The following is a 25,004-nucleotide window of genomic DNA, read 5'->3' on the forward strand; positions in this document are numbered from 1 at the left end:
CAATAGTGTTCCAATCACAGTTCTCCCATCTGGGAGAACCAACTGAAAACACAGTAGGCGTTTTAAGTTACACATTGTGAGTAGTTACAATTTGGATTTTTAAAAATATACACCACCAATTTCATCAGTTCTTGAAATACATATTCGCGTGAGTACACTCGCAAATTGAATCTACCAAACTCAGTATTCCCCATCCCTAAAATATGTACTCACAGTGCAGAAATTAAAAACTTGAATTCCAAGTTGCATATATTTGACTTATAATACAGTTGCAGATGGAATTCAGATACAGGAGACAGACGACTTTTCCTTACAAGTAATGACTGCTAACCTATGGACCATGCGCTAACAAGGCAGATCACAGAATTCTGGGACACATTCATCACCATTTCAGAGATTACACTGAGCCCCTCATCAAGACAATCAGCAGTATAGTACTGCCCAAGATCAGAGGCCACATCTACTGTAATTCTGATTTCACAGTGTTTGCCAAAGCTATTTTAAAGGCAGGAACATTTGAAAAAATTCACTACCACAGCTTTCTAATTAACACACTCCCCACAGAAATGAAAAATTCTGGTATGAATTAGACCACTTCAACACATCAAATGCTCCTGGAAAGGCTGGTCCTGCTACAATAGAGGAAAGCAGAGACTACACTGCTATAGGAACATGCTGAGATGCCACTACCACCTGCCCTGAGCAGAGCCTTCACAGACAGGCAAAGGGACTGTCCTCAACACAGGGACATCAGAATCTCTCTGGAGCAAACCAGGTTTCTAGAGCACTATGTTTGCATAGTAACTAGAAAGATCAACTAAACATGAAAACTGATCTTAGAATCTGCTAACATCAGAAAGTGTTCAATAGATCACACCTTGATGATATTGTGGTATGATAATTACTCATAGTTTTGTACCTTGTATAGCAATTCTTAAGCCAAACCATAGAAAGAATTCAATGTCCATTCATGAACACAAGGAGATTTGGTTTGAATCAAGTACTTTAGTCAACGCTGACTGGATAGAAAACAGAGGTGCCATAGATATTCAAAGAAAGCTTAAACCTAGTGACATGGCAGTGCATTTTCCATAACCAAGTAATCCATACAGGTGTCAATAGTATCTTTACTGAGGTATTCCATTAATTAGAGCATCCTATGCCAAAAAAAGTGTTTACCTGCATGGTTGCCACAGATCCTCCAAGTTCCTCAGAGAGACACCAAAAACAGTATGAATCTCACAAATATGGAGGCAAAGTGATTTGACTTCTAACAGGTTATTTCTTGCCACAATGGGAAGCAATAAAAAAGCTGGGGGCCCAACATGGTAGCTTATCAGATAAAGTCCTTGCCTTGAACACACTGGCATCCCATATGGGCACAGTTCTAATCCTGGCAATCCTGCTTCCCATCCTGCTCTCTGCTTGTGGCCTCAGAGAGCAGTTGAAGATGGCCCAAAGCTTTGGGACTCTGCACCCACGTGAGACCTGGAAGAGGTTCCGGGCTCCCGATTCAGATAGGCGCTGCTCTGGCTGTTGCGGCCACTTGGGGAGTGACTTAGCGGATGGAAGATCTTCCTCTCCGTTTCTCCTCCTCTCTTTATATCTAACTGTTCAATAAAAATGTTTTTTTAAGCTGGAAATAAAACTGACTCAAGGAAAAATGCATTCAAGAATTAAGACACACGATTAAAAGCCAAAATGAACAGTTATGGGAGTTCCAGAAGGTGCAGAAAAAGAAGCTGCATTTAAAAATATATTGGATGAAATATTAAATGGAAACTTGCCTAATACAGAAAAAAAAAAAAGGGAAGCATCCAGGAGGGCCACAGAACTCCCAACAGAATTGACCAAAGGCAATCATCACCACTACATGCTAATCAGGTTCTCCTCAGTCGAACTTGAAAAGCTCCTGAAATTCGAATGAGAAAAAAGACATCAGTGTTTAGAGGAGTCCCAATCAGACTCACAGCTGACCTCGCAGAGGACACCACACAGGCCAGAAGAGAATGGAATGACATATTCCAGATTTTAGAGGGGAAAAATTGTCAGCCCAGAATAACATACCAGCAAAGCTTTCTTTGGAAAGAAAATAATTCCACAGCAAAGAAAAGCTCAAAGAATATCCCTCTTCCAGACCTGTCCTACATATGATACTCAGATGTTCTATTCATATCTACCAAAACCAAAGGTAAATATGGAGAACATGCCCATACAATCACATCAGAAGTCTAAAGCCAACAATGAACAAACCATTGCTAAAGTAACCAGAACAAAATTGCCAACTATGCATATTAACATTGAATGAAAATGGTTTAAACTCAATCAGAAGCTACAGATCAGAGGACTGGATCAAGAAGCAAATGCATCTATCCATTGCCTATCAGACACATCTCACCAACAAATGTCAGCAAAAATGTATCTCAGATTCTGATGTTTTCGTTTTTGCCTTCATTTCTTACAAAGTTTTTTTTTTTTTCATATATTCTTCAGTAATTCTAAAGACTCCGGATTCTCAGAGATACTGACAACAAGGAAGCAAAGACGACATGGGAACACTGAAGAGCATGTATCACAGGGCGTATGACAGAAGCAGGACAGCATATCTTCATAAAAGTGACTGCGAAGAATTACATGTAAAAGCAAATGGAACTAGAGACACAAAACAGGAAGGAAGGGTGACACACAAGCTCATTTATAAGGGAACCAAAGCTTTCCACACAAGCAGACCTCAAGGGATAAGGGATCCTAAGTCAAAATAAGACAGAAGTCAGCAGCCAATCTTCCTGGGGCCTGGGCGCTGACTTTGTTCATGGAAGAAAGCCATTAGTGGAAGAAACTCAAGCAAGGAAATGACATGAGCAGGTTGTCACTTTAGAATAATGACTTTAGCAATGATGTGAAGAAGGGAAATGGAATTGTTAACTCATTTGTATCTCAGACAACCGGATAAACAGAACCAGCATTAACTCATTCTGTTCCAGTCTCCTGGCTTTGGGCTGGCCCAGCCTTTCGCACTGTGGCCATTCAGGCCACACTGAATAACCTGATGGAGGACATCTCTAATTCGGCCATTCAAGCAAGTTTATCTTTTTTTTTTTTTAAAGAAATACCACATGTTTGCCTTAATTTAAGATGATATGATGTTATGTATAACATGTTATGTTTTGAATGTTATATGTTGTGTATAAACTAAAATTGAAGTGTAGGTGAGGTGGTCACAGAAGGTGGCTGGGAACTCGCATTTACTTTTAACATATTGGTTACTCATTACTATGTCAATTAATTCCATAATGATGTAAATTTTTGCTGATGGTATGTTGGAGCTTTCAATTGACTGGGATGATACTCTGCTGGCTCTGTCTTCAGACCAGAGAGGGTATACCTAAGAAGCCGTTGAACTTGACTGGACAATAAGATGCTGGACTCTAGGTTTGGTATACGCTTGCAGTGGGGGAATCTCAACTGAACTTGAGCTGTGGTTATGCAACAAGGTGGAGGACTCCACCATGGTGGGAGGGTTTGGGGAGGGGTGGGTAAAACCCAAGTATCTATGTAACTGTGTCACATAATACAATGTAATTAATGAAGTAAAATAATAAATAATTAAAAAAAAGAAGTAACATTTCAGACGTTCTGATGTATTCTGTTATGTAACTAAGGAATTGGAACAAAAATTCAAGTGAATGAAGAACAAGGAGAATTTTCTAGAATTTTGAATTTTTAAGAACTACTCTAAAGCTTTCAGAAGACTGTCTCCTTCACCTCAGCGAAGGCATGCGAGTTGCGAAGACTACTTCACTGATTTCTTAAATATGTCCACAATGGCGTGCCAAGCATAGGAAGGTTTGATTTTGTTCAAATGTCGTTAATAAAAAATACCTGAGAAAGTCAGTGAGAACATGCTCACTGAATAACAAGTGTATTCTAAGATCTTATTCATCATTTATTTCCAGCCACATGATTCAATGTTAGTACTTAAAAAGAAAAAGTTTGGCATAGAAATTGCACTTATTTGGGGGATATAGTTGTATTGCACGCATATAATGTTCAAGCATGATAAATACAGCTGTTCTTCAAACATGATTTTTCTTCACATCCCCAAAAATTCAGGTTCCTAGCTGTTTGAGGGGATTATACAATGAATTAGTATCACCACCTTGCTGTCATAAGAACTATAACTTCTTCATTCCACCTAGTTTGTTTTAACAAGCACAGTTTCTTAGGGCTGGCATTATGACAAAGGGCAGTAAGCTGCCTTCTACAATAACAGCATCCTAAATGACCACCACTTAGAGTTTCAGCTGACCCAGCTTCCTGCTAGCACACCTGGAAAAGCACCAAATGACCAAGTATTTTGGCCCCAGCCACTCATAGTGGATGCCCAGCGTGTGTGATTCCCAGCTGGGTAAGGCCAGGACATTGCAGCCGTTTGGGGAATGAATGAGTATGTGGAAGATTTGCCTTTCCCTCTGCATAGCTATAGCAGATAAGTGACTTCATAGATTCTTAATCTTTTTGTTGAACAGCAAATTGTCCCCAATTTTTGATGCTGTAAAAAATTCAAGTAACAGAATGACAGTTTTTCCATCCAATGGTTCACTCCCCAAATAGCCCCCAATGGTCAGAATTAGGCTAAACTGAAGCCAAGAGAATCTTCAGGTCTTCCAAATACTTTCAGGGGCCCAGGACTTGAGCTTTCCCCTATTACCTTAGCAAAACATCATTAGAAAGCTGCATAAGAAGTGAACCAGCTGAGACATGAACCGGTGCCAGTAAGAGATTGTGGCACCACAGGAAGAGGCTTAACTTGCTTTGCCACCATACTGGTCCCACATCTTTCCAATGTATCTATAGGTAATTTGTTATTTGAAAAAAAACTCAATGTGACTAATTTATTCTGACATAAAATGTGCCTCCTGGAATCCGAGCTATGAAATAATTACCATATGATTTTGAACATTTACCAACTTCAATTACATATTTTCCTAATTCTGTACTACTGGTTATATAAGTGGTTTTCATTTCCAGAAAACATGAAAATCACCATGATGTATCCTTGTACACAAACATGCACATATGCATATTTACATGCATAATTGTACGCTTACAATTATATTCAGTAACCTCAGAAAATTCAAAAGCTGATGCTTGTGTCATTTTTAACTTTTTATACGTAGGAACAGGTTACACTCCAGAAAAACCATCAGCAGTATACCTTGTGTACACAAGTGTTTTCCATATCCATGCCGAAGTCAACACTGGTTATACAGTATTTTAGCTTTTATTTTTAGTACCAATACTTCCAAAAATAGTAACACTTACCATTTCACTAACATAAAACATTTCCCTCAGTATGCAATGGCCTAATGATTGTGCACAGGAGGAGGAATGGAAAACTACCGAGTGCTGCCCTTTCCAAACATGCTGTGGACTCCATGCCTCTTACTAGATAGCCATCCTCTGCCTGTGTGGGTGGAAGAGCAGTGTGATCCGTGACAACCACAGGTAGGATAACCCTGGGGCTATTTCGGGGGAAGGAAGATGCTAAGCTGATGTAGTGGCACGTTCCACAATATTTCAGAGTTTGACAGACATGTGTCAACCTGCTTGCTTTTATTGAAGTGCAAATTTAGTTTGCATTCTGAGTTTACTTGTTTCACATATCTTGGTCAGGAATATCATGAAATTTCTAAGATCACTTCCAATGCTAAAAAAAAAAAAAGTTACACAAGTTAAAAGGCTCATGGCTTTAGGTGGGTGGGGAGTAGGATGAAGAAATGAAAAGAAAATCTCAATAGTGCGTGGGGTGAAAAAATAATGTCAAGGGTTTGGAAGTGGGGCCTCTATTAAGAGCATTTGCGTACATGTGGATTCCTGCAGCTAATTTTCAGCCATCAAAGGCACAAGTATATTTATGTGACTGTTCTCCACTTTTCTGCTTCAAAAAGGTTAATTACACCTATGCACATAGTTCACTTTTTAAAGCCAGTAGAAATACTATAAGATGAACTATCAAGGCATGAGCCTACTGGAAACAGCTTTTAGATGAACTTTTAGAGTTATTCCTTTCGCATTAGATGAAACAAAAACACTGTCTATAAATGAACAAAAGGGATTCTTCTGAAAACCTAAAAATAAATTCCACCAGGGCTTGACGATCGGGAAGCAAAGTGCACACAATAGAAGTCAAAATAAACTCAGGGACAGCAAATTCACATACTTCCTCTCCCCAGAATGCAGCCTGCTGCCCCAGCTGTTCAGCTCTGAGCCCATTAAATACAGAAGGAGGGAATGCAGAAAATTTGACTAAATAGTCATGCCAACAAAATCATTTGCAACAGCATGAACTCCTTCTTGGAATACATTTTGAAACAAGAAAGTTTGAAATCAATATAAAGGACAAAGGTTTATTTTTCCCCTTAGTGTTGGTACCATCTTGTATATTCTTGTAATTTAGCAATGGAGATTATTAATTCACTATGTACACACTTCCTTGAGCGTCTGGAAGTGCTCAGTACTTTAACAAGGACACTGCCTCCTACGGGGGAGTGGGAGTCAGTGGAGACATCTCACCGCAGCGTGAGTTTGAGTATCTGTTTACCTAACACATATGAAGAACCCTGTGGTACAATCCTATTACACTTATCCATCCTCAACTTAACGTACCTTGATTTGCTTCTCAGTATTTTCCACTTATGGTCACTTAAACCATAAGTATCCTTGCATGTATAATTTGGTGCCCAAGTGCCCATTTTTCCTGGAACTCTATTGGTTCCCAGATTTTTCAGGAAGACCAGAAATGGAACATGTTCTCATCAACAATGCGAAAAATGCTACATGCTTTGTTCTCTGTCCCAACACTGCATTATTGGTGTAAAATTAATGGCATGTGAAATTTGCAACACTAACAGTTGAAACAGGGCTCCAAACTCCTGTGGTGATCACTCCATCTTTTACTATTGCACATGTGTAGCTTAGAAAAGCCCCATTTGGGGGTCCTTGATGACAGTTAAAAAAAAATCGCCATTTTTATTAGCTAACCTCCCATGGGCATCTTTTTAAATATGTGCAAACACTATGTGGATGTATGTCCATATATATTTATGTGGGTGTAATGGAGCTACTCAGGGGATAGAGCACACAGCCTAATGGGTAAAATGTGCACATCCCACTGTAGAGTTCCTGGACTGGCCCCAGCTCCAATCCCAGATTCCAGCTGCTTGTTCATGTTCAGCCTGAGGGAGGCAGTGATGACTTTGTTAGCTTGGTCAGGGCCACCCACTGTAGAAACATAGGTTGTGCTCTTTGCCGCCATTCTTGGCTTAGCCAAGCCTTGGTCATTTGGGTGATTGTGACAATGAAGGAGCAGATAGGAAAATTGTCTTCCACTTTTTGTATAGTTGGTTTATACATTATATAAATATATAAACAAACATATTTTTCCTTTGGAAAACTCATTTTCTTCTAAAAATGTTTAACTGTTTTAATTTTGTTTCCTGTAGATGTAGTAAGACTAAAAATATAAGGAGTTGATATCTAACAGTGGTGTCAGTAGATAAAATTGGCAGAAGCAAAAGTTCTTTAAATTTTCAAAAATGCTGAAATTAAAGGGGTCCGGCTGTCAGTCCATATGAGAACCTCCAGACTAATAGACAAGTTTGATACGAAAGTTTAAATTTGTCTTCAGCTTTCAGAGAGTAAATGATGATTTCCACAGTTTTCGTGTAGTAGATGGAAGTGCTTCTCTTCCCGCTATCTTCCGTAAGTTTTGCAATTCTCAGCATGTGTAGTATGTTTGTCATTCTGTTTGCCAAGAAACCCCATTTCACCTGAATATAAAAGTACCTTTCCTCATGACCCGATACAGAGAATTCAGCATGGTCTACAATGATTTTCCTGGGCAGATTTAAACCTTCAAATGTCTTCTCCATCTTTGATTACTAAAAAATGAAGAAGCATATTTGCAGATGGTGATGAATGGTTGGCATCTCCATCTGCCGTTGCTCACCAAGACACCGCAATCACTAAATGCTTTGCTCACAACTGTGCCTCACAACATTCTAGACATTCTTTAATCTGTCCCCTTGTTCCATGTCCTGTGTTCACGACCTATCCCTCCATATCTTTTTCAGTAAAAAGACAAATTTAGACTATAGAATGTATACATTTGGTGAAAACAGCAGCACCAATAATGTGAGAACTTCAGACTTTAACGTATTTGTCTAGGATCTCAACAAGATGGACAGGCTGTCAACACTGGTTGTATCAGATGAGAAAATTATGAGGTCAGAAAATAGAGACATCCAGGTCTGCCATGCTCCACATGATAAAACCAAGACGTGTTCTGTAAGTTGCAAAGTTCTAAATACAATCTGAAGTAAAACTATCTGCATCCAAGTCTCATTCAGCATTACTCTTAGCCCGTCACTGTTACACCTTCCCTAGCCTTTGGTAAATTTCCTTGGTTCCCTTTATGCAAAATCTCCCTATTGTGTCACCAGTTTCAACTTCATTCTAGGCAGCTCAGATTTATGGCAAACAAACATATGAAAAAATGCTCAAATTCCCTGGCAATAAGGGAAATCCAAATTAAAACATCAATGAGGTACCACCTAATGCCAGTAAGACTGGCCCACATGAATAAAAGCACCAACAACACTTGTTGGCGAGGTTGCGGGGAAAAGGGAAACCTACTCCACTGCTGGTGGGGCTGCAGGCTGGTACAGCCTCTATGGAAATCAGTATGGAAAACATTCAAACAACTCAAATTCAACATATCGTATGATCCAGCAATAGCACTCCTAGGAATATATACAGAACACTTGTTTTATGAGAAACCAACATGCACTCCTATGTTCATAGCAGCACAATCAGTAATTGCAAAAACATGGAAGCAGCCAAAATGCCCATCAGCAGAGGATTGGATAAGAAAGCTATGGTTCATCTACTCCATGGAATACTACTCAGCTATTAAAAAAAAACAAAATGCAGTTCTTTGTGGCCAAATGGGCCAAACTGGAAACCATAATGCTAAGGGAAATGAGCCAATCCCAAAAGGTTAAATACCACATGTTTGCCTTAATTTAAGATGATATGATGTTATGTATAACATGTTATGTTAGGTTTGTTATATGTTGTGTATAAACCAAAATTGAAATGTCAATGAGGTGGTCACAGAAGGTGGTTAAGAACTCGCGTTCACTTTTACCATATTGGTTACTCAATACTATGTCAATTAATTCCATAATGATGTAAATTTTTGCTGATGGTATGTTGGAGCTTTTAATTGACTGGGATGATATTCTGCTGGCTCTGTCTTCAGACCAGAGAGGGTATACCTAAGAAGACGTTGAACTTGACTGGACATAAGATGCTGGACTCTAGGTTTGGTATACGCTTGCAATGGGGGAATCTCAACTGAACTTGAGCTGTGGTTATGCAACAAGGTGGAGGACTCCACCATGGTGGAAGGGTTTGGGGAGGTGGGGAGAGAATCCAAGTACCTATGAAACTGTCACATAATACAATGTAATTAATGAATTAAAAATAATAAATAAATTAAAAAAAAAAACTATACCAGAAAACACATCAGACCCGTGATCAGGAAGTACAGAGGGCACTCCTGAGGCCTCAGCACCTTCTCTATGATCCCATCAAGGCCCATAAGAGTGGGGTTAGCATGCAGGGACATACTGGATTTCCAGTAATAATGGTTAATGGGAATCATATCACAGGTTCAGGAGCATGAGGTCTAAGTATGCTGAAGAGAAAAAGCCGGCTATGGTTTTAACAAAAAAATTGGAAGAGAACTTCCACCTTACTCTGAGAACACATATTAACTGTAAAGAAACCACATATGTAGCTAATGAATATAGACACATGATGACTGGGAAATGTCACACATGTTCTCAAGGCATGGCAGCCAATTCGGGGTAGGGTGGTGAAGCCTCCTACAGCATGGTTGAGCACTCATAGTATGAATCCACCTGGGCAGCTCAGATACCCCAGCTGCTACTTGCAGGAGCAGTCTGTCCTGGCCAGCTGCCACAAAGAACATTACTCTGCTTTAGTTGACCAATTATTTTATCTGGTCAATGGGTACAATCTGCTGACCGCATTCACATTACAGGATTCCCAAGTAATTTTACGAACACACAGCCACTCTTGGCTATCCTTCTGGTAGTGGTGAGCGCTGCTCTTACTTTTGCCTAAATGTAGTTCAACTATGGCCCCACTTTCATGAATCTAGAAAATGATGGCTATTGTGTTCTGCCACATAAACTGCATCACATGACTCAAGAGATCCAATGTGGATTTACAGAAACCAATGTGTGCAAAGACAATCATGGCTGTGAAACACTGATGTAACATACATAGAATCACCAGAAATGAGGAAAAGTGCATATTTAGGCAGTAGTACATTTTTTTGTTTGTTTTTTTACCATCATGTCCCTCCCACTGGTTACAGCCATTGTAATGGTAATAAAATTTAAAGTTTACAACAACGGCATTCCGCTATGTGCAGTCAACACGAGCAAGTCATTCCATTGTTTATCCAAGGGCATGTGACAGGTTTTCAAATGCTTGATTACTGAAGCCACACACTCTAACTTTAAAATCTTTGCTTATAAAGATGTTACATAATGCTGTTAATATTTATATTAATACTTGCATTTCATGGCTTCCTATTTTCCCTGAAAATGCTCATTGAAAATTTCTATTTGACATTATCCCTCCAATTTCATTTGGCATGTAATTAACCACAGTTCACACACTGACCATGAAGTTACACAATGGGGAAAAGTACAACAGCTTGGACAACTGAAGATGAAGCAACACCTGAAATTCTAAATATCAAAGTTTATAATGATTCTCTGAACCCAGTTAAAATACTTCTGCATCTTCAGCAGTTATTCAGCATGATTAAATACTGGATTAGTCACTGTCATCAAAAAAATCTGTACTTCCATAGGCAAATCTGAAGGAAGACAACTGCATCCAAGATGTTTTCATCATAAAAGTCTTCTGCACTCATGTACTTCTTAGGAAACTAAACAGCACAGAGGCACAGCACTGGGTGAAGAAAATGCCTTTTGCATATATTTTTATTCTCCTTGACGATTGTCAACATGCTAAAACTGACTTGGGATTAGTTCAGAGCAAAGCATGCATCAGGACCCAAGAAGGTCTGACCCCAGAGACTAAGACCAACTACTATTCACAGACACTTGCAGATACTGACGTCCACAGATTACATGCGCAAATCTTTCAACTGCTTCATGATGCTCTTCATAAAGAAATGACTCTGCTTTTACTTTTCTTGTCAGGTCTACTACAATCATAAAAATTCCTGTTCCTTACTCTGGACATTATCCATTTTATTAGGCACTTTCATGCATGAGTTTTTATTCAGTGGTTGAGGTTAAAAAAAAAAAACCTAAAATGTGTTTCACATCCTCTAAATTTTTGTGATCGCACAGAACATTTAAAATAAAAGTTTATAGCAATTCCCCAGAGAAGAAAAGTAGACATATTGTATTTCTGAGCACCACGTTACAGTCACTCTTCCTCCCATGGCTTATACCATCAAAAGTGATGAAAATTATTCATAAATATCAGCGATAGAGAGGAGGAAATGTTCTCATGTGCTAGTTCACCTAACAAGCAGAGCGAGCTGGAGAGTGGATGCTGGTCCCGATAGCTGGCAGGCATACAGTCAATTTCAGTTAGCACGGCTCTTTTCCTGAGTCTGCCTCAGCAGGAACCCTAGCATCAGGAACTGGAGTTGGCAGTCAAACCCAAGCATTCCAACACAGCACACGGCAGTTATCACTACTAGACCACCCACCTGCTACGCACAACACTCTTCACAATGCCAGTAAAACAGAGGAAGTTAAAGCAGCATGCAGATTTGTTTTTAGTTGTAAGAAGTTTCATACAACAGTCACATAGTAAGCAGCTTTTTCCAGAGGTTCTCTTGGGAGGGGTTCAAGCTGTCTCCACCAGGCCCTTTCCTTCCTCCGACTATTTTGCATCAACTAGTTCTCTGTCCTGTTGCAAGTGAGTAAAGTCAGAATTCTCAAAAAAAAAAAAAAACTGGTAAAGGAAGACGCAGTAGATCAGGAATAAGTGTGAGCATTATACAAAATGCTAAAACAAAGTGTATTTTTTAATACTAAAACAAAATATATTCACATTAGCAGTTTTCTTCCCAACTCCTGTGCATCTTAGGTAAATGTCTGTTTTAACCAATTCAAAAGTTAATTTGAAGATCCAGCTTTGCCGTGTTTGAAACATTCCAGGCAATTGAGTTGCCTGTAATTATTTTGGCATTTACTACTGCAAACACACAATTCAATAGGCTAGAAATACAGAAAGATCACATTCTACAGTTTGAACACTTAGTGCACAAACCCACTTATACAACAATTAAATCTCATCCAAGGTATTTAAAGGCTGATATAATATGGAAAGCATCTCACATTTTTAAAACTGTTCACTAAATATTTTTATCTTAATGACTTACTTTGGCCAGAAGACCAGTTCCCCCAGTCCCTTGTAAGAGTTTTTTGAAAGAAAATATAGATGGTTTGAGAAATCACAGTACCAAATGACTGTTCAAAAAATAAAATCAAAGATGTAGTGCAGTAAACCTGTGAGACTGTGGTAGTTGGAAATGAAATTGTAAATGGGAAAATGTAGATTGCTTTGATTTAGAAAATCATTGCCATTAAACCGTTTACAAAGAGCCTACTGTTTCTGCATCATTATCCACAATGTGTCAAAGTCAGCATTTTCACAATATTTAAAGCACTCCCAGCTTCCTCATAAATATCATTTATATTCCTGCACAGCTATTCAGCATATCAAGGACTATCATTCACAGTCTGCCACGGTGACACAGTATGATAACCCCAGCCGGAGCGTGTGAACCTTAACCAAAGATACAGAAAGGGTCCAAGGCTCCCCCTCCGGCCCCCAAGTGGAACCATGAAGGTCACACTGTTCTACAGCTATATTTAACCCAGGATCCAAGCTACTGCATCGTTTTGCGTGGATGGACAGTGGCCACAGGGGTCAATGGGTCCTTCTGAGTGCAGCAACATTTTACTACTAGCAAACAATTTTAGAAGAACAGGTGGCTTATGTATTGGCAAGGCCATTCATTTTTATTGCTTTGTGACACAAGAGGACTTCCTGATTCTTAATGCAAGAACCAATCTAAAACTAAGTTTTCCTGCCTCTGTACCTCATGTGAATCTCAAGCCAATTCAAGCTGCTGCCTCACACAGGAAGTGCTTCCATGGACACAGGTCACAGCCTTCTCCTTGGTTCTCTAGGTCTGGTCAGCCAACTTAACTTTGATAGGCAACTTTGAGCAGACTTCAAAGGGGCCCTTAATGAATTTCTTGTCTGCTGTCTTTGAAAAGGGGAAAGTCCTACCAAGCAATGGAGAAATCAACTTGGTCATGCTCAAAAAACAAGGCTACTGAACTATATAATGCGACTTCCGGTTTGTAGGACTCTGCGGCAGAGATCATGGCTACCACGGATCAGCTGATTCCACAAGAATGAAAGAATCATTTAGCAGAGAAAGGATTTAATGTCTTTATCACATCTGTCATTCTTCAAGTAGTAAAATAAAGCACGTTGTATTACAAAGCAAAGGCCAAACTGGGATATCATGCCCAAATACAGGGATGACTTCTTTTTTGTCCTGAGACACTATGGTAGATAAAAGAAAAAAACATGGGAGAAGACTACAATGTTAATGAAAACACAAGGTACAAGTATTTCAACAAATGAAGGGAACTACATATCAAATGAATAACTACATACCAAATCAAAGAAATAAGTTTCACACGGTATTTATTATTTGCCTTTCAGAGTAATGAAGATTAAAATAGAAAGATGACTTCTAATGTCTTAAAGATCCTGGCAAGAATCATCATAACTCACATGTTCCTGAAGGACAGCTTGGCAGCATGTCAAAGCTTTTGAAAAATCACAATGCCTGACCTTGTAATTCAAATTTTAAGGATTAGCTTAAGCAAACTATCAAGCCAGTCAATATGCAAACAGAGCGTCTTATATGAAAAGATAATATTTTCCACACCCAGTAATAGAAGTGAGGCAACAAAATAGATTTTCACTGGATCTGTAAAATCTAGTAGTACTAACTCTGTATTTGTAAATACTGAAGTTCTAAGTATGTAAGATTTTGCCAACTGTGAAAAGGTCAGAAAAATAAGCTATGAATCTTGGTGTGACAAAATACGCAATTATTGTCTCCATATGTTCTGTATTGCCCATCCTCCACATGAAAGATACTAGGGACCTGCATGTGTGGTCATTGCTCCTCTTAAGACTTCTAAGAAGGCACCCAGCTTACTAGGAATTTTTTTTCTACTCATGTAAACTTAGAAAACGAATAAAATGGTAAAATACACGAGTCTAGGGCAGGCGTTTGGCGTAACTGTCATGATACCACTTGGCACAAGCTTAATTTGTATCAGACTGCCTGGGATTGAATCTCAGCACCATGCACAATTTGTTTCCTACCAAAGCATACCCTGGCATGCAGTGGGTATTGAGTCAAGAAAATAGGTCCTTAAATACCTATGTGCATGACCCACAGTGATCTTCTGCTTCCCAGCTCCAGCTGGGTCCAGATCTAGTTTTTCTGGTCATTTAGGAACTAAACTAGCTGAAGTGAGATCTCTACATATCAGATAAAACAAATGTGCAAAGATACACACACACAGAGGCATGATTTGCCTAGTTGGAGTTTTAGCTCGAGAAAAGTTATATAAACAATGTGCAAACCACCGAGTAGATCACAATGAATATTAAACAGAACATTGATAATGTATGCCTCACTGATTTGAATCTTCAGAAATGTGATTTAAGCACACTTAAAATCCATGTTTATGCATGTTAGTTAATGAACTAAATAAAAATATGTGATAGATTAAAGGCAAAAAAAAAAAAACAATGTGCAGAAACAAATAGGCATGGACCAGGGTAAAAAGGGGGTGAATTATGACACGACACATCTGATCTTTATAACTTTCAGAAAATCCAATCAACAAATTTATGCTAGTTGAATTTCCTTCTAGCTGATCAGTGGATCATTCTGAACACAACATTGTGCCATTGTTCCATAGCTTATGCTTGGAGTGCATGGGTTTACTCTATCCTAACATGTCTAGATGCTCGATGATGTGAACATGGGAACTTCAGTTACCCAAGTTTTCCAATTCTTAAATGATGAACATTCACAGCTCACAGAATATGTACACTTCACAAAAAACCATAGCAACGTTGGCAAAGGTTTCTTGGACGTTTATTTTATTCCTCCAGTGCTACTTAAGTCTTGGTAGCACAGGCTATTGATCTCTCCACTACATCAAGGCAAACTCATGAGTAAGTTTATTTAGCAAGTATTGTCGGGATGTGTTGGGAATGACTATGGGTACATAGTGATTAAGGGGAAACAGGGAGGGGACAGAAACCAACAGAAAATATAAACTTATGCTGGGGATCCAGACTGGGAGACTAATTCTTTTTTTAAACATATTTAAAAGGCAGAGTTAAAGAGAAAAAGAGGGAGAAACAGAAGATCTTGCATCTGCCAGTTTGCTCTGCAAATGGTTTTAACAGCTGGAGCTGGGCTAGTCCAACGCCAGGCCATACTCCAAATAAGTTTTAAATGTCCTCTGAGGCACACTGTTACACCCTCAGAACTATTCCTGTCCTGGGGTTTACCAAATGATTCCCTTTTGCTAACTCCTCTGGAAGGTCCAGCATGGCCAGTCACAGAAAGTCCACTGTAAACAAGTAGCTTGAGTCTTACTGTTTTCTTGACTACAGATATCCAGGTCTGCTACATGGTGATACATTGAACATTTAAAATTCCCTCCTTTCTTTCCTTCTACGTTCAGCAAGTAAATAAGTGATGCTAGAACACTAACATTATGCAGTAGTTATGGGTGCCACAGATCAAAGCAGAAAGAACCTGATGTTCCCCAAGAACATCACCCACTGCACGTGGCCTCAGCCAGGCCTGTCTTCTAGGGTACTTGACTCTCACGTGGTGAGTTTTTTAAGTTGACAGAAATGAAAACATACGGATGGGATGAGACATCAAGCTACTTATTGGTGTATCTGCATTTCATATTTAAGTTCCCGGGTGCAGATCCCAGCTCCACTCTTAATCTCTGCTTCTTGTTAATGCTCACCCTAGTATGCAGTCAGTGATGGCTGAATTAGCTGGGTCCCCATCATCCATGTGGGAGACCCATATTAGGGTGTGGCTCCTATTTTTGCCTTTGTCTAGGTCCTGGTAGGTATCTGGGGAATGAAACAGTTAATGGTAGATCTGTCTGCATTTTTAAGTCTCCCAAATAAACACAAGTCAATGGCAAAAACACTGGGGAAAATTTTAAAGTATAAACTCCCCTTTTGAGAAGGAAAAATAGGAGAGGAGCTTGACAAACTGAAGGGGAAACCATGTTTTTTGATTCCTCACTCAAAACAATACACTTCTATGCTGGATGACTTCTATGCAGGCCTCCGAATGTGGCTTGCAGATACCAGCAGGTACTTGTGAGGGCTCTGTGTCCTTCAGCCTCACCCCAGAGCTGGGGGGCCAGAGGCTGAATTCAGACGGGAGCTCCAGGGAATCCTCGCTCCCAAGACTAACTGCACATGGTACAGAAGCAGCCCATGCCCCACCCAGTGAGTCAGGAGTTGGCACAGCCAACAAATAAGCTCATCGTGTGGTCACTTGATCAAGAAACCAAGTGACATACACTGAGTAAGAAGCATCTGGGCAAGCCAAATGCCCCTTGCTGGGTCTGTGTACGCAGGGCAGGTTCACAACTGTTCAGGCTTCTGAGGTCACAGTGAAGGTCAGAATTCATACACTTGGTGTACTGAACTTCATACTGTGTACAAAAGTCCCTACTGGAGAGCTCGCCTAGTTCTTACAGATTCCATAAACATCTTTGCCCAGGCATCAAAAAATCTTGAGATCACTGCAGTGCTTCAATGATAAATTAAAACATCCAAAACGTTACAAGACAGCAAGGAGCTTTGAAGAATGAGGGCTAATCAGAAAACCTCTACCTCTGCAACTTGATGCTATGATACTGTGATACTGTGATACTAGCCGCTCAGGCAACATTAAGATTGTGGTATTTCATGTTTTGTCCTATTTTCTCCAAATATAAAAGTGATGGAAACAGAAAATTACATGGTTATTGCACCAACAATTCATCCAACATCTTTTTAATGCCCATTTTTGCCTTCAAAGGCTGAATGAACTGTAATGGTCTCATATATAAGTATTAGCTGACTGCCTCATGTTTGACAATTAATTCTATTTACACAAAATATCTGTCTCATCTCTGGACACTTGTTAATGAAATGTTTTGCTATTAACTCTTCTTCTTATCCAAAACACATCTTTCCTACCCAGTTAACATGACTGGCTCTGATTGGTGTGTACAGATTGTGCCAAGATGACCTAATAGAGAATAAATGGAATCAATGGTGATTAGCACAAGCAATTATTACTTCAATCAATTTGAAATCTGTGCCCTTAAATGTTTGTCATCTCCCTTTTTCCTATCTTCCCACCTCAACTCTGTGGTTGTCTGAGGAATGCATTTAAGAATTGAAATTCAGACAGCACGTTGCGAAGAAAAATGTTGTTTAAATAGTTTAAATGTTGTTTAAATAGTCCTTTAGTAGCCTTAGGGACACAGAATCAGTATTGAATCATCTTTAATTTGACATTTTTTTTAGTTTTTATGAAATAAAGTCTGAATTAAAATGCAGAATACTGAATTATCCCACTCACTATAGAAAATAGGTAAGATTTTTCTCTGAGCATTACTTTCTGAAAATGGAACAGAATTGTTATGATTGGCTGTGTCGACAGGAATGAAGCAGGAGAGCATCACAGATAACCACACTTACATTAGTCAAAATCCAAGGTGTGTTTTAAGATTCTAAAACCAAGTATTCTTAAGGTAAGGAAGGCGAAATTCAGAAGCCTTCCTAATTTTCTGTCAACGTATTCTACTCTCAGCTAGATGGATTTCAAGAAGCTACATTTTGGTGAAGATAACTTTTATCGTCCTAATATCAGGTTTGAATATTTTGGTGCTTGAGTTTGTGACTAATAATGCATCATCAATTCTTTATGTCCCCATGTATGGATATTATTTAATAGTCAACTCCAAGGTCACCAAACCAGAGTCCTATTTTTTTTTCTCTGTGCTCTCTACACTGATGTATGCAACTCCTGGCTTGTCTATTTCTGCTCTAAATCCCTGAGAAATGCAGTGGAAGATGATCCAAGTGCTTGGGCAGCTGTAGCTAATGTGGGAGACCTGGATGGCTCCTGGCTTCAGCCTGACCCAGCCCCAGGTGTTGGGGCCATGTGTGTAGTGAACCAGCTAATGGGAAAATGTAAATCTGCCTTTAAAATGTTTAATAACTATATACATCTTCCACAAGACATGGAAGTCTTCTATACTATTACAATAAAGTCATTTTGTGTTATATCCATGGGAACGGGAACTAGAAAATCCCCTTTACATGCCCTGGTCCACGTCTTCCAGTCTACTACATTCTACTCTAAAACCTACCGTGGACTTCAGAACATGCCCACAGCACATTCCCAAAACCTGCCCCGTACTTTCATGCTTCCAAATCCCTTTCCTTTCGATTCCACTGGCTTACAATTCCCTTGCAACTTCTGAGGCCCTGTGGAATTCTTAGCTGTTCTTCCAATTGCAATTCGTACAACCATTTTCCCTATGATTTCCTCTTTATTGTAAGCATAAAGATGAAACAGCAGGGGAAGAAAAAGGGAGTCTCACTATATTCTCTCACTGACAATACCTCCACGCTCCTGGTCTAGTAACTGAAATAGAGCGCAGTACTATTCCATGACATTAGCTCCCAGGGAGGGCTGGTGTTAAGAAACCAAATGTTTTCTATTTCCTCCTAAGTCCAGCCCAACATTCACCACCTAACTGTCTATCAACACTGAAGAACAACGGCAGGAAGGACAAGAGGGGCGAAGGGATGCCTCTGGAAGTGGAGCTAGAGCCTGCTAGCAACACACCCGTCAACTCAGCAAACTTAGATGGATTGTGTTTCTTCCTCAAATTATCTTCCAACAAAGCTATCAATAAACCATTTTCATCAGAAACGCACAGTGTTGATTGTGAAATTCTATAACTTGTACAAAGTTTTGGACATTCAATGCCCAAAACCAGTGGCAGAGGCAGCCTCACATACGTAGATACAGGTCCCATTAAGGGGACTGGAACTTATAACCTGAAGGTTTTAATGGTCCCACTGCTGTGATGTTAAGGAATGGAATTCACAGAATTAGATCTGAGAGCACGTCACAAGGGAGAACTAGGTGGCAGCACAGATAAAATGAGATGGGGCAGATGCCAGATGGAGGCAAACAGCGAGGCAAAGCTGTGCACAAACTGACAACTATCTGAACTGATGAAACGGGAAGTGAAGTGGCTAGAAACCAGAGATGTGGGCCAATTCTGCAATTGGATTCACACACACACACACACACACACACACACACACACAAAACGTTGATGAATAGATCACAATTTTTAGTTACACCTATCAACTGTCCAGCATAAATGGGAAAAAAAAGGAACATGAAAAGCAAAAAAAAAAAAACTAAACTAAACAAAAACAAACCATTAACAGCAAATTAGATCACTTGGCAAATCACACAATCTATGTGTAAGACCAAGTTCTCGTGACATCTCCTAAAGTAGAGTGTGTCACCTTTGTGTGAAACAGCCTCTCACCTCCTCAAAAACTTGTCCAGAACAAGCCAACATACCAGAGGGCCAATGATCAAAGCTGGGAGGTGTCACCTAGAGCTGTTTTCCCTCAGTGAAGTACCTCTGATGAAAATACTTTCCAATCAGGTTAATAGAATCATTTACATTCTGCAACTATGTTGAAGCAATGGGAAAGCCAAAGGTAAATTATATTTTTGCTGTATGCCAATCAATTTGGATAATGCAGAAATATCCTGTGAAACAAATTTTAAATAATTTACAACTATGGCCATAATTCACTAAAAATATAGGATTACCAATTAAACCAATAACTAACTTCCCTGGCAATCTGATTCAGGTTTTTGTTTTTGTTTGAAAAGCAAAAAGTGTTGGTCTACATGTGCACAGAACAAGTCTCAGGGATTTTTTTTAAGATGCCTGGAACCCAAGTTTGAAAGAAAACATCCAAGTGAGTTACTGAAAGGAGCAATCGTCAAAGTGTGGTGCATTGCACACTAGAATATTAAGCGCAGCTGCTAGCAAATTGGGGCTTAGTCTTTTATCTCAGTAAACAAAGCTGATTACCTTGCAGATAAATGCAAGTGAAAGTCAATACAAGTGCCTCATCCTAGTAGAGTCACTGAACAGGCTAACTGCACAGGTTAACCATCCACTCTGACCAACCTTACCATCCTAGGTCAAGAATGAAATTAGAGAACCGAGCATTCTGGTGGAGTCGACACCAGCACACTATAGGCACTGCTTTCTATGCCAGTTGCACCACATTGCATTGTGCTCACAGTAATGCTTGGCCTTTTCCAAACACATGAGAGACCCAATGAAACTCTGGGGCTTTGGCCTGGCTCAACCCGGGTCATAACGGCAACCTAGGAAGTGAACCAGTGGGTAGACCTGTCTTCCCTCCTTAGCTCTTTCAAACAAATATATAATAAAAAATATCCTTAGTAGGCCTGGTATCCCGTATCTGCAACAGTTCAAGTCCCAATTGCTCTGCTTCCCATACATCCTCATGCTAACCTCACTGGGAAAGCATCAAGTAGCAGCAGATGGCTCAAGACCTTGGGCCCCTCAACCCACTGGGAGACCCAAAACAATCTAACTTCTGGCTTCACATTGCTCCAGTTCCAACTGTTTTGACCATTTGGGGAGTAAACCAGGGGAAGAAGATGTCTATCTCTGCTCTAACTTAAAATGAAATCTTGAAAAATGTAAGAATGAAACAAAAAGACAGTGAACAATCAGTGTGACAGCAAGATCTAAACAGAGCCATGCCTTATAAAGTAGCTCTGTCAATAGCTTTCTGATTGAAAAGTTATTAGCAGGAATCCTGGAAATTACTGCTCCAAAATCAGCCAAAAGCTATCTCCTGTACACTGCTAGATAATGCTATAGTGGAGGGAGGGTGACACACATTCACTGAGGACACTGATGTCTGCTCAAGTGTGCATCTGAAAAAGACCCAATTATCATCCAGTGACTCAAGTCTGATGTATTTTGCCAGAATTTATAACCACTGCAATATTTCTAAGTCATTACTCTCCGATGATGGGGTCAGCATTTTGAATATCACTCAGGAAAAAAGCAACAACTCAAATAACCATGAACAATGCAAATGATAGTACAAATAAAATAGTGCAAGGGGTCAGTGGGCATCGATGTCCCACTGGCTCCTGTTCTTCCAGCTGTGAGCTGCCGAGACAAAAGCAGGTAGCCAGTGAGGTACACTGAGAGGCAAGGAAACTGAACAAGAGAACTCTCACCATAGCCTTGTGTCTATACTCTGCATCTACCTAAACATCTGCCCCAGGAAGGGTCCTCTCTGCAGGTCCCTACTCAGTGTATTAAAAGGGAGAACAGCTCCTGCGCTATACACATCTGGGCTGGTTTCACAGACCCAGCAGACAGAGCCCTGTTCATTCTGACTGCCCATCAGGGGTGAGAGGCTGAGTATCTCCAAGATGCTTCACTGGTTTTCAGCAATCAGGCTCAGAAAGGTGGTGACACTAAACCACTGTAGACTCAAGACTCCTATCCATACACCCTAAAAACAATGCTGCATCTTCAGACATAAGCAGCATTAAGTGATTCCAACTCAACTTTCAGTGTCAAGGGCATCTATGGCACTAAGGTAGTACCTTGTGCAGTAAAGATCATAGAACTTGTGAGCTAGAGGCTGGATGCTGTGAGGCAGAGGTCACACGATGGCTCCAAATAACACTTAAGGAAATTGACCGCAGCTCTTAATGCTCACCCCTCCTTCAGTAAATACCAGCTAGAATTGCTACAAGATTACAGTTCATCATCTTCTATCAGTAACCCACCGTACAAAATTACATCTGTTACCAAGTTCATTAGATAGGTTATGCATTCTGTTGTTTCAATCAAGGGCTAACTGCTTTGCATTTTATGGATTTCATTAACAGTCACAAACATACCTCACGTTACAAGTAAACGTATCTCTCCAACACAAGAGTATTCATTGGGCACACTATTACGTTGCACGATCAAGTAATAATGGGCTTTCTTGTGAAGCACAACTTAGCAAGTGTCAAACAAAAATGTTCTACGATACTGAAACTGTGAACCTGGAAAAAATGGATCCATTTAAGACCCTAAAGCTTTCTGGGAGTTAAGCACAGGGCTAAGTGGTTTACCTGAATCATTTAATCCTAAAATAAAGTGTGGCTAACCCATTTTGTACCAGGTTGCATGAATAAAGCAGTGTCGTAAATTAGCAGGCCAATGGAGTGGACACCAGATAGCCAGCATCCAGTATGACCCAGCACTCTGCTTCTGGGTATTTTTCCATGTATTATGAGCATATCCACACAAATATGCATACACTTTGAAGTCTTTAGCAGAGGTGATCCCTGTGGCAAAGCTAAGCTCCCATCTGCAACACCTACTTCTCATATCAAAGTGCCTGGTTCCAGTCTTGGCTTCTCCATTCCTAATCTACCTACCTGCTAATAGAAAAACTCTCGCTGTCATGTGGGATGCTGGCACTGCAGTGCTGATCTTAAAAGTCAACATTTTTCAAGATTCATTTTTTTAAAGGCCTCAACAGTACTTTCTCTAATAACCCCTGAAGTGAAAACAACCCAAACACTTGTCAATGTGTCAAACTACAGCCTTTTTCACATATGCTCAAAAACTTCATGGGAAATTTCGCCAAAATAAACACAAATTCACATACATTTTTCATGACACACATAACCCTTATACACACCATGACATGCCAGTCAGCAAGCAAAGCCAACAACGTGGATATGTACAATAAGCAGGAGGAAAATAAGCTGATGGAGAATTCTGAAAACAAAGCACACACAGTGTGATTCCAATGTACAAATGTCTTCGAAGTATAACCTGTAGTGATACAGTGATCAATGACTGTCAGGAAAGGGAATATATATATATGGAGAGGGAAAGATTCAAAAGAAGGCCTGAGAAGCAGTTGTAACAACAGATAAGCTCACTATCTTAAATATGGTGAGGGTTTCCTACATGTCTGTGGTCCACACTCAAAAAACTACAGACTTCCAAAAACATTCAGATTATTATATAGACTGAAACAGGAAACTATGCAACCCAGCTACAAAGCCTTTACCTCTAACCACAGTACCTATAGGGCTTTCATATATTAAGACACTTAAGGTTTCCCCCTTTGGAAAACAAGCATATTTCAAGCCAGTGTTCTTGTAGTGCCTTGTCACTTCTTACAATCCACATGACAGAAAGGTTCCATTGATGGTATTTTTATAGCATAGCAAAATAATTGCTTGGAGTAAACAGCCCACTGATGCTGCTCTAATTAGTGATTTCGTTGCCGCCCTAAAAGCAAAGTCCTTAAGGACAATTACCGTCTTGATCAATTTGCCCTGACAATGAGTGGCCCCAAATGCGGTACCGTTTTCACCGAAGCGGTGTCTGTATCTTCCCTGCTCTCTGATTGCTACAATTATTTTCTGCTCGTCTATGTGTGTCTGTTTTTAACCTGCTCTTTTCATCTACTTTCTTTGCTTGCCTGCTTGTTTATTCCCATTGGTTGGGATGTTAACACCACATACAGGTAGCATGGACAGCGTATGAACTTCAATAATTTCTCAGGAAGATGTTTTGCTGAGGGGGGGGCTTCTGGCACCCTTCTCCTAGCCTTCTGTGAGCCTCCATGTTATTGATGCCTATGGCTAAGGCACTGTATGGCTCTTAGGGCTAATGGAGGCCTCTTGCCAAGTTGCCAGAATCTGAACACTGGGAAATAGGTAATTCACTGAGACAGTTACAGCACTAATGCAACATTTGCAAATCATGCAGGAAAGCAGTCTATCTGTACCTCAGAAGCTGTAGAAAAGTGGAAGCCAAACCGTTTTTTGTTTTTATGAAGAAATGATGAAATCCACGCACTTTTGTCCTCCACAATATACATTCTTGGTTGCCTTTCTGGAGACCTTTTGTGTGCATGTTCTAAGCTCAGTCCACAGTTAACATTCAGACAGTAGTTGAATCCTTTTACTCTTGTATTAACAGTGCTTTCTCAAGTCAGCATTAAAACAAATAGTGACCACCTAACTTCTGAAAATCCTCTTGATTTACAATGTGAGGGAAATAGGTAACTGTAAAATAAGAAATAAAAGTTCAAGCTGATTTACAAGGGTCTTTTAAAGGAAAGGATTAAACCCCAGCTATCACTCCTCCATGGGGAACCTCACTGAAAAGGGCATCAGAAGCCCAAGACACACAGATCTAAGTTGGCTGAGAAGGTACACAGTCTACACACACTTTATGTTACTAAGTACTGCTTGGTCTTCTCACACACACTAGTCACCAAGATTTGAGGCTCTGGGAGGTACCTGTGTCTGCTCAGTTCATGCAGTGGTGAGACCAACCTTTCTCTTCGAGCTCCCACACCCAATTCCTTACACTCCAAACCTGGCTCATCTGCTTTCAACTCCACTGCACTTAATATGTGAGGGTGTGGACACCTGAGTCATTTGTGCTAATCAATAATGGCCCAGTTACCTAATTTCCAAGCCAACAAATCTGTACAACTTTGTAGGATTGTATTCTTGAGCAACCACTCCTCATATCGTTTATAGTTGATTGAATATAACTAACAGTTCCATCACCGATATTCAATGACAT

At 39.9% G+C, this 25,004-nt stretch overlaps 1 protein-coding gene across 1 annotated transcript in view; it reads right to left on the bottom strand.

The window, feature by feature from the left end:
- The window catches only part of UNC5D (unc-5 netrin receptor D), a 543,052-nt gene that overhangs the window by 415,057 nt on the left and 102,991 nt on the right, over window positions 1–25,004 (bottom strand). The gene's annotated exons all lie outside the window — the stretch shown is intronic.

This window comes from Ochotona princeps, chromosome 11 (genome assembly GCF_030435755.1).
Source record: "Ochotona princeps isolate mOchPri1 chromosome 11, mOchPri1.hap1, whole genome shotgun sequence".
Taxonomy (NCBI): domain Eukaryota; kingdom Metazoa; phylum Chordata; class Mammalia; order Lagomorpha; family Ochotonidae; genus Ochotona; species Ochotona princeps.